Source organism: Sorex fumeus, unplaced genomic scaffold, assembly GCF_029834395.1.
Source record: "Sorex fumeus unplaced genomic scaffold, SorFum_2.1 ptg000043l, whole genome shotgun sequence".
Taxonomy (NCBI): Eukaryota; Metazoa; Chordata; class Mammalia; order Eulipotyphla; family Soricidae; genus Sorex; species Sorex fumeus.
Genome location: NW_026606100.1, coordinates 18,400,052 through 18,415,435, shown reverse-complemented (window position 1 = coordinate 18,415,435; position 15,384 = coordinate 18,400,052). Strand labels below are relative to the sequence as shown.

At 44.1% G+C, this 15,384-nt stretch overlaps 1 pseudogene; it reads left to right on the top strand.

Moving 5' to 3' along the window:
- Positions 1–3,056: 3,056 nt before the first annotated feature.
- Positions 3,057–5,071, top strand: LOC130029812 (voltage-dependent anion-selective channel protein 1-like; annotated as a pseudogene).
- The last annotated feature ends 10,313 nt before the right edge of the window (positions 5,072–15,384 follow it).

Genomic DNA, 15,384 nt, shown 5'->3' with positions numbered 1-15,384 from the left:
CCTTTCCCTCTCATGAAATGTCTTTAAAGAATGAATTAGCATGGTCTTAAAATATATTTCGGAGGTTACTAATCTGTATTTTGAACTATGAGCAAAATGTTGAAAAACCTTCAGTTGGCATTTATACAAAATGCTGACCTCAGGTCTATAGTCCTTAAATGTGGCTAATTCTGTAATATAGTCTTGGTATTTTTCAATTATGAATGCATAAACTATTTCTAGGCAGACTCTCTTACTTGAACACAGATCTAAAAACCAATTTTTGCCCAGATCTTTTGAGATTTACACCCAGAGATTTAAGAAAAATAAAACCGAAATTTCAAAATTATAAGAATTACAGAATTACTCATTTAAGGTAATTTAAAAGAAGTTTGTACATTGTCAAAGTAAATTTTAATTCAATCATGTCTGTAAAACTTGACTATTTTGTGTATGCATGTTTTCATTTTGCAAATTTTAATATATAGACCTATGATGTATAGGCACGATATGTATAGGTTATCTAGATGTTATGAGAAATTTTAGTTTATTGTGAGTACTCAAGTTGCTTCAAACAGCCACCAGGGTGATTTGCTGCTGGCTTTCTATCATTTTTATGTTTTGATGCAAAGGAAATTTTTTAAATGTTCTGGAAGTGTTTTTGATTAAGCAATGCAGCATAGAAACAACAGTCGTTCAATCACTCAGATGTTAATGGAAGCATAAAAGTCAAGACTGCATGTTGAATATTTTCTTTTGATAGTTACAGAACTGCTTGGTTAACTAAGTGGAACCATGTGCTGATTTTTCACAATTATTGACCTGTATTGATTGCCACTGTAGTTTGGTATTTTATTTTACTTTGGTGGCCTGCTTCCCTCACGCCCTGGAATACAACTCAGAGCTCCAGGCAGCAGAACCATTCTGTTGTTTTGTTTGCCATAAAGTGCACCCTGTATGGTCTCCTGTCTAAGTTGGAAATATTATGCATGTGCAGGACTATTCGAGTATTTTACAAACAGTAGCACACAATAAATTCCATGCATGGGCCGCTGCTCCTAAAAATAATGTAAAAATCAAGTAGCCACCTCAATGGTTCCTGGGTCAGAGTTGTCAGTGGATCTGCTGCAAGTGTCTGGGGCCATGTGGGTGGGTATTCAAGTTCCCAGGTGGTAGGATGCTCATTTCCTGCATTCAAGGCAAGCAACAGGTGGACTGCCTTCCCACTGTTTTTTTAATTTTATTGAGATTCTTTTGTTAATAATGTTATTCATAATGGTTTCTCAAGCACATAATGTCAATACCACACACATTACCAGTGTACCCCTCCCTCTCCCAAGAATTCCAACATTCTTCCCTCCCAGCCCCTCTAACTCAATGGTGTGAGTCAGTTCTCCCATTATGTTGCCTTTGGATCTTTAATACTACCTAGAGAATATGTTTAAGTTTCACACAGGAGAGAGAGAGAGAGATTTTTTATCAGTCCCTTCCCTTCTGACTCCATTCTGCATTATATCCTCTAGTTCTATCCATGTTGACGAAAATTGCATTACCTTATTCTTTGAACTTCAAAGTATTCCATTGTTCCCACTGTCTTTAACAGTTCCAGAACCCAGTGATCAATGTGAGCCCATGAGAAAAATGGAAAGGCACTGGGGGAGAACTGAGCACTTTCTATGCAGTCATGAGGATAAAACTATAACATTATTTGACATATGACATACCTGAGGATTTCTGAGAGTAATAGACAAAAGTAAAGTTCAGTGGTGAGGCTTAATGTACAAATGAAGTCCTTATAGATGAGATCTGGAGAAAACTTGTCCAGTAAACACATAAAAATCAAGGCAAGAGTGGTGGGATGGGAAAACAGTCTGTCAGACACATTAACTGACTTTGGTCTGGAGGCAGGGGTTTAATTAATAGGTTGAAAGGTTGAATAAAAAGCCAAAATCAGAGATTTGTTTTATTTTGTTTTTTACCAATTTCCTTTCTGGAATCCTGGAACAAGACCACCAAGTGAGGGACTCTGTCAACCTCTGGGAACAGATTAAAGTGATAAGCAGAAGGGAAGAGTGTTCTTACTGTCTATGATCTGTGCCAAATGGCCAAAGAGTCTGGATTCTCCCATGGTGAGGAAAGAAAAGAGCTTATGACACAGGAAGTGTAGTCGACAGGGGAGGCACTGTTGAGCTAGCAGAGGCCTGGAATTGGGGAAAGGAGACTCGAATTGTCAAGACCTTCAGTGGCTATAGCAATGTCAAGTCACCAACAGAAACGGCAGTGGATACCAAGTATGACTGGAAAGTCATATGGAACTAGTCTTGCAACAACGGTTGTACTATCAGTGGCATGGAAAGACAAAGAAAACACAAAACTTTCCTCTATTGGGGCTGGAGCAATAGCACAGTGGGTAGGGCATTTGCCTTGCACACAGCCAATCCGGGTTCAATTTCTAGCATCCCATAGGGTCCCCCAAGCACTGTCAGGAGTAATTCCTGAGTGTAAATCTAGCAGTAACCCCTGTGCATCACAGGGTGTGACCCAGAAAGCCAAATACATACATACAGATAGATAGATAGATAGATAGATAGATAGATAGATATTGTATTGGTCTCTAACCTGGAATTCCTAAATCCTTTGAAATTTTCTTGGTAAGCTCTATGAAGGGAGCTATTCACCAAAAAGAAAAAAAAATGTTTAGAAACGAAGAACTTTAAGCCCTGCCCCCTATTCTCTGGAGAGCAGAGAGGACTAAAAATTTGTAATTAACCATCAGTCAAGCTTATGTAATGAAACTTATTACAAAGTTCAAAAAGCTGCCAGGTTCATGGAAACGTGGAGACATGGGAGAGTGACCTGCCTACAGAGGGCAGGGAAGTTCTCTGCACCTCCTGGACATTCATCTGTAGCTGTTAGTAAAACCTTTTACAGTAAGCTGGAAATTAGTAAATGGACTCTTTTTCTATGCACTGTCCTAATACCTTAACCAATCGGAGAAGGGGCTTGCAGGAGCCTCACGTTTTTGGCTGATTGGTGGGAAGCCCCGGTGAAACCCTTAATAGTGACTGGCACCGGCGATGGGTGGGAGGCCAGAGACAGTTCCGCTGGTAACTTCAGCTGCTTTGCATGTAGCCGACCCCATTCGGCACCACAGATTGACCTCTGAGCACTGGCAGGAGTCAGCCCTGTTCACAAAACTGCACCCCAAAACTAAAGTGGGTGCAGGCAGTCCTGTGGGACTAATAGGTAAGGAGCCTGCCTTGGAGCAGCTAACCTGGTTTCGATCCCTGATACCCCATAATGGTTCTACCATTTAAATCCTTGCTTGGTCGAGTCACAGAGGGAGAGGGAAAGAAAATGCTACTGAATGACTTCTTTGATATATACCAATTCACATGACCCCCACTTAGGGTTGGTGCAAACAGGCCTGAGAGGTAATGTGGGGGTTAAGATCACAAATACCCGGAAGCGACCTTGAGCGGTGCTGAGCGGCAGCCAAGGGTTGCAGGGCACCAGTGCCAGCGTCTTCCAGGGGCAGGGCAGTTTCCTTTCCAAAGGCAACTCACCGCCCCAGCCCGCCGCTCGCTCTGTGCCTCCACTGCAGCCCGCGTCACTACCTCCAGGCAGAAGACGGCTTGTGTCTCCCACGTGTGTCGATCTTGGCAAACCCGCCCGAGACGTCTTCACCCAGGACTACGGGTTCGGTTTGATGAAGCTCGATTTGAAAACAAAATCTGAGAATGGACCGGGATCTGCAAGCTCAGGTTCCGCCAACGCAGAGACCCTCCCGGTGGCAGGCAGCCCGGAGACCAAGCACCGGCGGGCCGAGTATGTGTGGGGTGCTCCGGGGTGCTGTGGGGTCCCGACCTGCAGGACTCCACCTGGGAGGGGTACCTGGGCCAGGGCGCTCCTGGACGAGAAGGACCGGAGGCGCGGCTTGGACGGGAAGACTCGACCAGCCTCGTCGTCTGCAAGGCACTTACAAGCCGCCAGGTGGCGCGCGCGAGGCAGAACGGGCTGGTCTTGGTCGCAGCGACCGCCAGTGGCCAGACGGTCACGCCGTCCGCGGAAGGCGCGGAGAGCGGCAGGGGGCTGGCCAGTCGCATCATCCAGGGGCCGCGTGGTGGGATGCTTTTGCTTGTGAGGAACGGAAGACGCCAGGCCATGAACCTAGACGGAGGCCTCTGGCTCCCCACAAGGCGGGTTCACTTTCACTGAGAAACGGAGCTCGGACAACGCGCCAGGCGCCGAAACCGCCTGGAAGACCCGCTCGCACTTGGCCTGAAGCCGACCTTTGACCCGTCCTTGCTGGGAAGAAAGATGCTAAAACCAAGACAGGACACAAGGGCTGGAGGGGTGGCACAGCGGGGAGGGCGTTTGCCTTGCACGCGGCCGACCCGGTTCGATCCCCAGCATCCTATAGGGTCCCCCGAGCACAGCCAGGAGTCATTCCTGAGTGCATGAGTGACCCCTGTGCATCGCTGGGGTGACCCAAAAAGAGAAAAAAAAAAGACAGGATACAAGCGGGAGCACAGCAACCTGGGCTGCGACTGACCTTGCACATCGCCGGGCCTTCCCTTCGGGGCTCCCTCGTGGAGGGCTGGCTGGCCGGCTACCAGAGGCACTTTGGGACCGCCAAGTCGCACGTGACCCAGAGCGACTAACTTTGCGGCTGGCTGCAAGACTGATGGGTTCCAGCTTCACACGGACGTAAATGACGGGACAGAGTTTGGTGGCCCCATTTACCAGAAGGTGAACAAGAAGTCGGAGACGGCTGTTAGCCTAGCTTGGGCCGCAGGCAACAGCAGCACTCGCTGCGACATAGCAGCCAAGTATCGGTCGACCCCGATGCCTGCTTCTCGGCTAGAGAATTTCAATTCCAGCCCGATAGGACTAGGATACGCTCAAACCCTAAAGCCAAGTATCGAACTGACACTCTCAGCTCTGCTGGACAGCAAGAATGTCGACGTGGGAGGCCACAAGCTTGGTCTAGGACTGGAATTTCAATAATCGATGGATACTGTACAATCGTTTAATTTTAAACTATTTTGCAGCAGAGCTACCTTCAGGATTTAGTGTACCTTTTAAATGTTGTCTGGGATGCAAGTTATTTCTAAATCTCATGTTAGACCTCCAGGTTCAAGATGTTTTTTAAGCTTTAAGGTGTTACCCTTTCAGAGGTACAGAAAAATCCAATTCAAAAAAAAAAAAGGTCCTTTCAGCTGAAGACTTGGAGGCAGGGAGGGGGAACTTGACAGCCCTTCTAGAGATGTCAGGTTCCTTTTTTTTTTTTTTTTTAATCTAGAAATGGCTGCAAGTGGGAGCTGATCATATGTAGACCCTGTAAATGGTCATTGACTAAATGAATGAAATTGTGATTTCCTGAGAATTAAACCTTGTTCCCTGGCCTAATTATAGAGAGGCTTAATCTGAAGTTCGATGGTGTGTACAGATTCATCTGAAAGGGTCCTTTCAGATGCATTTTTAGATGCATTTTTAGACCTATCTTCGTGACCCGCGTCCATCCCAGCCCATCACCTCCTTTACACCAGAAGTAGTTGCAGGGTGTGGTAACTGTTTCTTCTGTGCCATTTTGGGGTGGAGAAAGTAGATGTGATGAAGCCAATAATTCAGAATTTATTTTCCTCTCACGTTGTGTTTTTTTTTCACCCTCGTGCCAGACTGTGAAACAGCTTCTGAGAGCTCCAGCTATCGGCTGGAAAGAGCTCTGTGACCAATCATATGGGGCGGCCCCCGGGATCTCAATTGTACTCTTGGGTTATATCTTTGCCACTCGTTTTGGTAATTTTTTTTTTTAGCATTTTAATGGAGTCTTCCATTTTGTGTGGAATTAGATCCTTCCCCTTCAAATGCTGTAATTAACGGTCACGGTCACGGTCACGGTCCTCCCGTTGTTCATCAATTTGCTCGAGCGGGCCCAGTAACGTCTCCATCGTGAGACTTATTGTTACTGTGTTTGGCATATCGAATACGTCACAGGTAGCTTGCCAGGCTCTGCCGTGCTTAACATCACTTAAAAATAAAACTTGAATTAAAAAAAAAGGCAACTCAGCACTCAACCCTATGTCAGTCTTAAAGTTCTACATTTAAACCTTTGGTCGCAGGGAGAGGGTAAAAGAAAATGCTATTAAATAACTTCTTGGGCTCATATCCCTTTACGTGACCTATTTACAACTTAAGCGTAAATTGGAAAATTACAAACATCACCTCTCTTTATTGAGCTTTGCAGATATTATATTTTTACAAATTGAAGCCTTGTGGCAACATTGTATTGATGACTTATTGATGGCAACATTGTATTGATGTATTGAGTACCAATTTCCCAACAGTATGTGCATATTTTGTGTCTGTATCATATACAAAGTTTAGACTTCTTTTAGACAAGATGCTATCTCTCACTTAACAGACAATGCTGTATTATAAAAATACACTTGGGTTGGGTATTGTCCACACTTAATTGTACTCAGGGCTGACTCTATGCTCAGGGATCACTCCTTGCAGTGCTCAAGAGACCTTATGCAGTGCTGGGAATAGAACCAGGATCAGCAAGTCCCTTCACCTCAGTACTATCTCTCTGGCCATGGGGTTCTTTTAAAATAAATTTCTCTATGCTTTATTATAAGTGTTTTGGGCTGGAGTGATAGCACAGAAGGTAGGGTGTTTCCCTTGCACGCGGCCGACCGGGGGTTTAATTCCTCTGTCCCTCTCAGAGAGCCCGGCAAGCTACCGAGATTATCACAGAGCTTGCAGAGCCTGGCAAGTTCCCCATGGCGTATTCGATATGCCAAAAGCAGTAACAACAAGTCTCACAATGGAGACATTACTGGTACCTGCACGAGCAAATTGATGAACAACAGGAGGGCAGTACTACAGTGCAATGCTATAAGTGTTTTATTTGTATACCTGTTTTATATAGCTACATATCCAGGTCATGTAAAACTTTCTCAGGTCATGAGTGGGCCATGTTTAAGAACGCAAGTGCTAGAGGAGGAGAGACAATTGAGGCACTTTAGACCCAGACTTCTTAAACTTTTTCTACTCCTAACTACTTTTTGCCCAAGTAATTTCACATGGTTAAGCACTGCCAGGAAAACCTGGGATTGATTACATTTTGATTTGGAATTAATTTGGAATTACTTTGTATTTAGAAACCTGTGCCAAATTTTCTGTGACTCCACATTCAGTTATACAAGCCCATATGGGGTTATCACCCATCATTTAAGAAGCTATGCTATGGGGCTGGAGTGATAGCACAGCAGGTAGGGCATTTGCCTTGCACGCAGCCAACCAGAGTTCGATTCCCAGCATTCCATATGGTCCCCGGAGCACCACCAGGAGCAATTCCTGGGTGCAGAGCCAGGACTAACCCCTGTGCATTGCCGGGTGAGACCCAAAAAGAAAAAAAAAAGCTATGCTGTAGATCAAGCAGCTAACAACTACCACCAAATTCAAGACTCCTATGTCCCCCTAGGAGAGGGGAAAAATTTAGCCAGCAGAGATGCCAGATAATTTTTAGCCATGGATGTGCCCACAGACAAAAAAAAAAAAAAGTCAAAAAATCACCTAGCAAAGTACATCCCAAATCGCTGACAAAAAGAATCATGATTAGGTAAAATGGTGATTGTTTTAAGCCAGTGAGTTCAGTAGCACTGTATCTGCCCTGGTTTTATCAAAGTGCCTGACACCTGGTACCTAGTATCTAATAAATATGAAAAAGACTATGACCACCCTCTTCCTCTAATTTAACCCCCTTCAAATGCATATGAAGGCAGAGAGCAGAGATTTCTAATCTCCTTTCTAGGTTGAGGAAAAAAGATAAGAAACTGATTATCTGATAACACAGTCTTGTATTAATAACATGAGCATTTAAGACTTGACCTTGTGAAGCTTCGTCAAGTACAGCACTATTCTATGTAAACAAATCCTTTCTGGAATAGACACAATGGAAGCCTTGGCACTGCATATTGTTCCATGAGTGTCACCAGGGGCTCACACTCTTGAGCCCAGAATCAGGTTTTGACAGTAGTGCTAGAGCACTACAGTGTGGGCTCAAAAAATTAAAAGACCTACCCATTCTCCATATTTACCATACCACATTTGATGGGGTTCAGATAGTAGGCAACAAATCATAGAGGGAAATATATATACATATATATTGCGTATATACTTATTTTCAGATATATGCCAAAGCTCACATCACCCAAACTTTAACCACATGTTAGTTATATCCTATAGAAAGTCTAAATGGCTCCTGCCAAAATAGAACAATCTTCACACTGTTTCCTATAGGAATACTTTTTTGTAAGCATGTTCAGCAGTTCTCCATAACAGACAGTAAAATAAATTACTTTGGTTGTGTTTGGGACAGGGATTGTGGTTTGGGATGGAAGCATCCCGATTTGGTGGTGGGAAGGAGTAATGGTGGTGGGATTGGTGTTTGAATATTGAATGCAATCAAACATTGTGAACTAACTTGTAAAATTAAAAAAAATTTTTTAAAAAGTAATGTGGAGTTCATGCCCAATTCAATCAGCTTAATCAATGGCTGAATAAGTAGCAGTGCTCTTACATTATAAATTTTAAAAAATTAAAGAATTTACCATTTAATTCACCATTTAAATGATAGACTACATGAACCTGTCAATCACTGATATTTTTTGCAAGTTACAAATTCCACCAATTCCCCCAGCAACTTCTACAGTATTTGATCCTATACGAATCTCAGTTAATTTTAAAGCTTCTTGCTCTTGTTTGAGTGGATCATCGATGAAGTCTATCCCAGTGAGCCAACTGGGATATATATTTTCTGCACGAAACATTTCAAATCCTCTAATTGCCCTAGATGTCCAAACACAACTAATTCCTCTCTTACCTTCATTACCTCCATAAATATTCTTCATCAGCTAACTCTGCCTCCAAGTTCTATTCTGGTATGCTAACAATTTCTGATAGTATACTACCATTTCTACTATTTATCCTCTGAATATCTCTCACTTGAACTAGTTGTCTTCTAACTAGTTTCTCAGCTTCCAACCTCGCTAGGACAATGCTAACAGATTCTTCTACAATGATGGAAATGTCCCATAGTTCCACATTTTTATATGGTATCTACTAGCCAAATGTAGCTATTTGAAATTAGTCTAGTAAAACTGGGAGATTAAGTTATTTCATTTTAATTATATAAATCAAATGAGGCTAGGGACTGTCATAATGGATAGCACAGATAAGGAACATGTGTCCAAGCACATAATTTACCAGTTTAAAATCTTCCACTGGAGAATGGCAGAAGATAGTATAAGAGTTAGGTGCTTGTTGCATGCAGCCAACCCTGACTTAATCCTTAAAACCATCAGGAGTGACCCCTGAGCACAGAGTGAGGAGTAGCTCCTGAGCACTGTCAGGTGTGACCCAACACTGCCCCCTGCCCATTATAAAATCTTCCATGAGGATTGGGAGATGACTCAAAGGATCAGAGTGCATATTTTATATGTGAGTGTTGGGCACTCCAAGCACCATCAGGAATGACCCTCCAGCACTATACCAGGGGCCCCTAAGAACCAATAGGTATTACCCCCTCACCCCCCAAAAAAACCTGTCACTGTCACTGTCATCCCCTTAATCATTGATTACTCGAGTGGGCTCCAGTAGCGTCTCCATTTGTCCCAGCCCTGAGATTTTAGCCTCTTAAACTTTATGCTCTCTCTCTGAGGATGCAGCACACCAGCTGGATGTCCTTGGGCATAATGGTGACGCACTTTCGGTGAATGCGCAGAGGTTGGTGTCCTCGAAGAGCCTCACCAGGTAGGCCTCAAGCACCTCCTGCAGTGCCATGACGGTGGAGCTCTGGGAGCAGGTCAGTCTTGAAGTCCTATGAGATCTCGCGCACCAGCCACTGGAACAGCAACTGGTGGATCCCTCACAGTGCCACGGTGTCCAGCCGCAGTGCGGCTTCTTCAGCGGTGCGGCTTCTTCACACCACCATGGCTGACACGCTCTTGTGGGCCGCCTTGGTGACCAGCTGCTTGGTGGCCGTTAACTTGCACGCCGTCTTCTTAGTATGAGCCCTCTCATTCTTCCCAAGTCTGCTGGAGACTCCTTCAGGGTTAGGGAAATGAGACCCATTTTAGCTACTATTGTTGGCATATTTGGTATCTCACAGGTAGCTTGCCAGGCTCTGCCCTGCAGGCTAGACACTCTTGGTAGCTTGCTGGGCTCTCCAGGGGGAAGATGGAAGCTTTTGGGGCGATCTCTAATTGTCCCTGCAGGTGTTCCCAGTCTACCAAATGAAAGCTTCTGGTGACCGGCCTGCTACAACAATTTGGGCCAAAGAGATAGTACAGTAGGTAAGGTACTTGCCTTGCACACTGCCAACCTGAGTTTGATCTCCAAGACCTCATATGGTGCTCCAATCCCACCAAGAGTGATTCTGAAATGCACAGCTTAAGCTTGGAGTACAGCTAGGAGAGCCGCACCGCCCCCCGCCCCCCATAAAATTTTTTTTCATTGCACTGAAATGAAAGAGAAAATCCCTACACAAAGTCTGCCTTGTCTGGTCACCATTTATCTCCTGTCCTTTGCTTAGTCTTCTCCAGCCACAAGGATCTACTTCATGGTTTTCAAATTCATCCAGTTCACTCTCTAACATTTGCCTTTCCTTCTGTCATATGTTCTTGTAGTTGGCCCCTTATTTTTGGTTTCTGTTCAAAAGCAACTTCTTCATGGAAATGTCTCTATCCATTCTCCCTAACTTTTGCCTTAAATCCTATCACAGTTAGCACACTACAAACACAATTTATTGGAAACTGAAACTATTATGGATGTATTTTTTCCGTGTGTTTGTTTATACTTTAGATTGCATCCTCTATTAGAGAGAGAGAGAGACAGAACTGGAAACAGAGATAAAGAGAGAAGGAGAGAGAGAGAGAGAGAGAGAGAGCGAGAGAGAGAGAGAAGATTGTCTAACCCTTCAGAGTGCATGTTTTGCATGCGGGAGCAGACAGGATTGATTCCTCAGCACTGCATGAACCCCCAAGCATGGCCAGAAGGAACCCCTAAGCATAGAGCCGGGAGTAGTACTTGAGCACTAGCAGGTTATGACTCCAAACCTAAAACAAACCAAAAAAGACCACAAAATCCAAGAACTTGGTTTGTTTTGATCTTTTCACAATTCTAGTTTCCTAACTGTCAGATATCAAGACCTCGGGGTAAGAGCAATATCCCACAGTAGATAGGATATGTTGTCTTATTCTGACTTAGCACTTATTGGGCACAGACAACACATCCTAAAAGGCAATATCCCACAGTAGATAGGACATGTTGTCTTATTCTGACTTAGCACTTATTGGGCACAGACAACACATCCTAAAAGGCAATGAGCCAGTCCCGGATGACAGGTTTAGAATTACTCTGAGAAGGTGTGGACAGCTGCATAAGTCATTTAGCCTTTCTTTCTCTTTCCTGTAAGATTCTGTTTCTTCTTACTAGCTCCAAAGAAATAACCTCTGTGAGAATGAAATGATCACTAGGTTTTGAAATTCTCTCATCTCTCTGAACACAGGGGAAGTAAATGAAAAATCTCAGGGAGAGATTTCAAAAGTCTGTTGCTTCAATCACCATCCTCTGGAAAGAGTTGAGGATTGACTGCCTCCAGTGATCAGGTCGCCAGAACCTGCTATAGCTTTCGGGCATGTTGCTGGTAATGATCACTGATGACTCTCAAAGCTGCAATTGTAGCCCCAAACTCAGCACCGACTTATCTAGAAGCACTCTAAAGGGTCTTTCATGAAGACTGCATTAGACTTACCAAAGCTTTCTTGGCCTACTGAACACAGACTGAGGTTGAAATTAAAGAAAGTCTATAAATTCATTATTGTGAACATGCTTTCATGTGTCAGAACCTTTAAGATAGATAGGCTCAGGCAAAGGCAGCCAGGAAGCAGTTAAATACCCAAATCTCTGATTTCCGACATCAATGAAAAGAGTCTGGGAGATACTGTCATAGAGTCAAGATATCAGTGCAGAGACAGAGACATTTGAAGTCAAGAATTCATTCATCCTTTTACCTCCTTCATTAAACATTTTGAAAGTTCTGCTATGTGGCTCTAACTCAGGAGACGCCTGGGAAACAGACACAATGTCGCCTATGGTTGTCTGTAACTTGGAATAATGCTCCAGCCCTTCTCCACCACCACCCCACATTCTCTGTGTGTTCCACTATTCCTCTGTCAGGGAAATCTTTCTTCCAGCATCACCTAGTTGGCAAACCAAGAACTCTACCCACCCTCCATGCCCAAACTGAGCCTTTCCTCCCAGGAGTTTTCATCTGGAGAAAATAGGATAGACTGCCACTTGCCTCTAGGCTAACCAAATAATCCACCATGTGGAGGAGCAAGATCTGCGGCAAGAGTGAAGGAAGTTACTGAACTGATTGTACCGGGCCTCCAAGACCGGTAGAAAAAGGCACAAGTAGAAAGTGAGAAGGGGAAGAGTATGAGTGGAGATTAGGAAACCCCTTTCAACCGTTTGCTGCCTGAATCCAGTCCTGCCAAATACTAGTTCCGCCCTTCCAAAAAAACCGCAATCTGGAGCCAGAGCGACAGTACAGTGGGTAGGGCCCTTGCCTCGTATGCTGTCCAACCTGAGTTCCATCCCACCATCCCATTATGATATCCCTGAGCACCTTCAGGAATAATTTTTGAGTGTATGGCCCCCAAACAAACAAACAAAGATAAATAAGTGTTTAAAAATATATCAGTTTGGGGACAAGAGAGATAGCACAGGGGCTAAGGTGCTTGCCTTGCATGCAGCCGACCCTAGTTTGATCTTCTGGCACTATATTTGGTTCCCTAAGCACCTGCAGGAATAACCCTACAGTACAACGGTAGAAGCAGTTCCCAAACTCCATTGGGCGTACCCCCTCCCACCAGAAATCAATTTTGGACCAGAGAGGTAGTAGAAAAGATAAGGCTCAGGCTTGCCTGCAACCAGCCCCAGTTTGATCACCAGCACTGTTTATAATGTCCCCGCTAACACAGCCAGAGATTATTCCTGAGCATAAAGCCAGGTATAGCTGTTGAACACTGTCAGGTAGGATAACCCTCTTCTCCAAATCAGTTTCAGGATCATGAGGTATGCCCTAGCACCAGGCATACTTTTTGCTTAGTTTCAAATGACAGCAACTGAATAATTGAGATGAATTATAGTTTGTGGAGGTCTGTTAGTTTAGCAGCATAGCAATAATATATATAGATGATTCTTTTTTTATGTAGGAGTACTGCTATTTATTCAGACACTGATTAGCTGATTGAACTGTGCATGAACTCCACCTTACTTTTTTTTCATTTTTTATAATTTTATTTATTGAATCACTGTGAGAGCAGTTACAAAGCTTTCGGGTCAAAGTCTCGGTCATACAATGAAACACCCATACCTTCACCAGTGCCCATTCTCCACCACCAATAACCCCAGTATACCCCCATCCCACACCCTCCCCCTACCTGTGGGGCAGATGATTTCCACATTACTCTGTCTCTACTTTGATCACATTCAATATTTTGACACCAGACCCACCATTATTATTTGAGATTTTACCCCAACCCTCAGATCTGCTGAAAAAGCAACAGTAGACAATTTGTTTTCTATTGCTGATTATGAGTAACATGATGTCACATGGCTGCAGTAGTGGCCGTGCGATTTTGAAATTCCGAAATTTTAACACTTAAATCTGGAGGGATTTCTGCCAAAACCTGCTGGGTTCCGAGATTTGCTCCTGAGTCTCTGGGATCATGGCCGTTAAGGAGCCAGAGAGACTGTTCGTGGGCAATAATTTGGGGTCTCGTTGGGACAGGGAGGACAGGACCAGCTCCACCCCTATCACGTGAGGCCCAACAAGTTTTGTCACTGCAGGCCCAAGCCTGACTGTCCAAAGGCCTCTGGAGGATGACGACCACTGAGCCACCAAGGGGAGCAGGCAGAGTGACAACACCCTTTCCCCCCTGGGATGACTCAGCAACAGTAACCTACTGCGGAGTCTGGACACATTTCTGCCAAAAGTCACTGGGTTTCGAGATTTCTTTCTGAGTCTCTGGGATCATGGCCATTAAAAGGCTTGATCAGGAGTCAGAGAGGCCGTTCATGGGCGGCGACTCGGGGTCTCATTGGAAAGGGGAGGAAAAGGCCGGTTCCACCCCCATCCCGTGAGGCCCTGCGTGTCTTGTTACTGCGGGCCCAAACCTGACTGTCCAGTGGCCTCTGGAGAATGGCAGCCACCAAGCCACCAGGGGGAACAGGCCAAGGCACAAAACCTATTCCCACCTGGGTTGGCCCAGCGCCAGTAACCTATTGCAGGGATGGGACACATTTTTCCCAAAAGCTGTTGGTTTTCGAGATTGGTTTCTGAGTCTCTGGGATCATGGCATGAACTGTGAAGCAGTTCAATCAGGAACCAGAGAGGCCATGCCTCCAATTATATTGCTGAGCTGGAGGTGGTTTGTGGGTGTGTCTCCCACATACCTAACTTTTGGCCGTTTACTTTCTTGGTAAACTTTGCCCCAAGTTTTTGGGGTCTGGCCAAAGGCACAGCAGCAATATTGGGGTATCTGGAAGTCTGAAGGCGCCATCAGGCTGCTGATGCACTCGCCTCACAGGTACAGATTGACCTGCTGGTGGCACCATACCCCCTAGTGGATGATTCTTGATGTAATAAAACATACATATATTTATTTGGTGGCATTCCACATACCACCACCGGCATAAGTGTTGAATTCAATTTCAAGAATGGAAACGAAGTCCTCAATAATTAATGTGAGTGCTCACATGAAACTCTTCCCCAAGTGTGTTGCATAAAACCCTATTTCCTGAAGGATGGGGTAGTATAGGATAAGGCTCTATGGTCAAATATTTTGGGGAAAGAGAACATATTAAATCTTCTCCTTGAAGCTCTACAGTGTTTTCTAATATCATATACTATGAAAAATTTTGCAATAAAAAAGCTTTATAAATTTGTTTTTATACAAATTTAAATGTATACAGCCCAGACCATCTGTTAATTTTCTATGGTACTGGTGGTCTATGGATTTATTTTCTGTGGTGTGGTGATTCATTTTATTCTTCCTTGTGGAAGAAACTGCTCCTATCCACCCAGGTTGGGATCATTGGAATCAACAACATTTTTTGGGCAAAGGAATAGATAATAAAATTTTCAGACTTTCCTAGCCACATATATCCATATATATCCATACATATATGCATACATATATATATTCACACAAGTATATATTACTACCTTTTCCCCCAACTCTTAAATGAAAAATTTTAAATGTAAGATAAAACAGAACAAACAAAAGCATTGATTGCTCAGAGGCTGCACAAACCGATTTGTGGGCC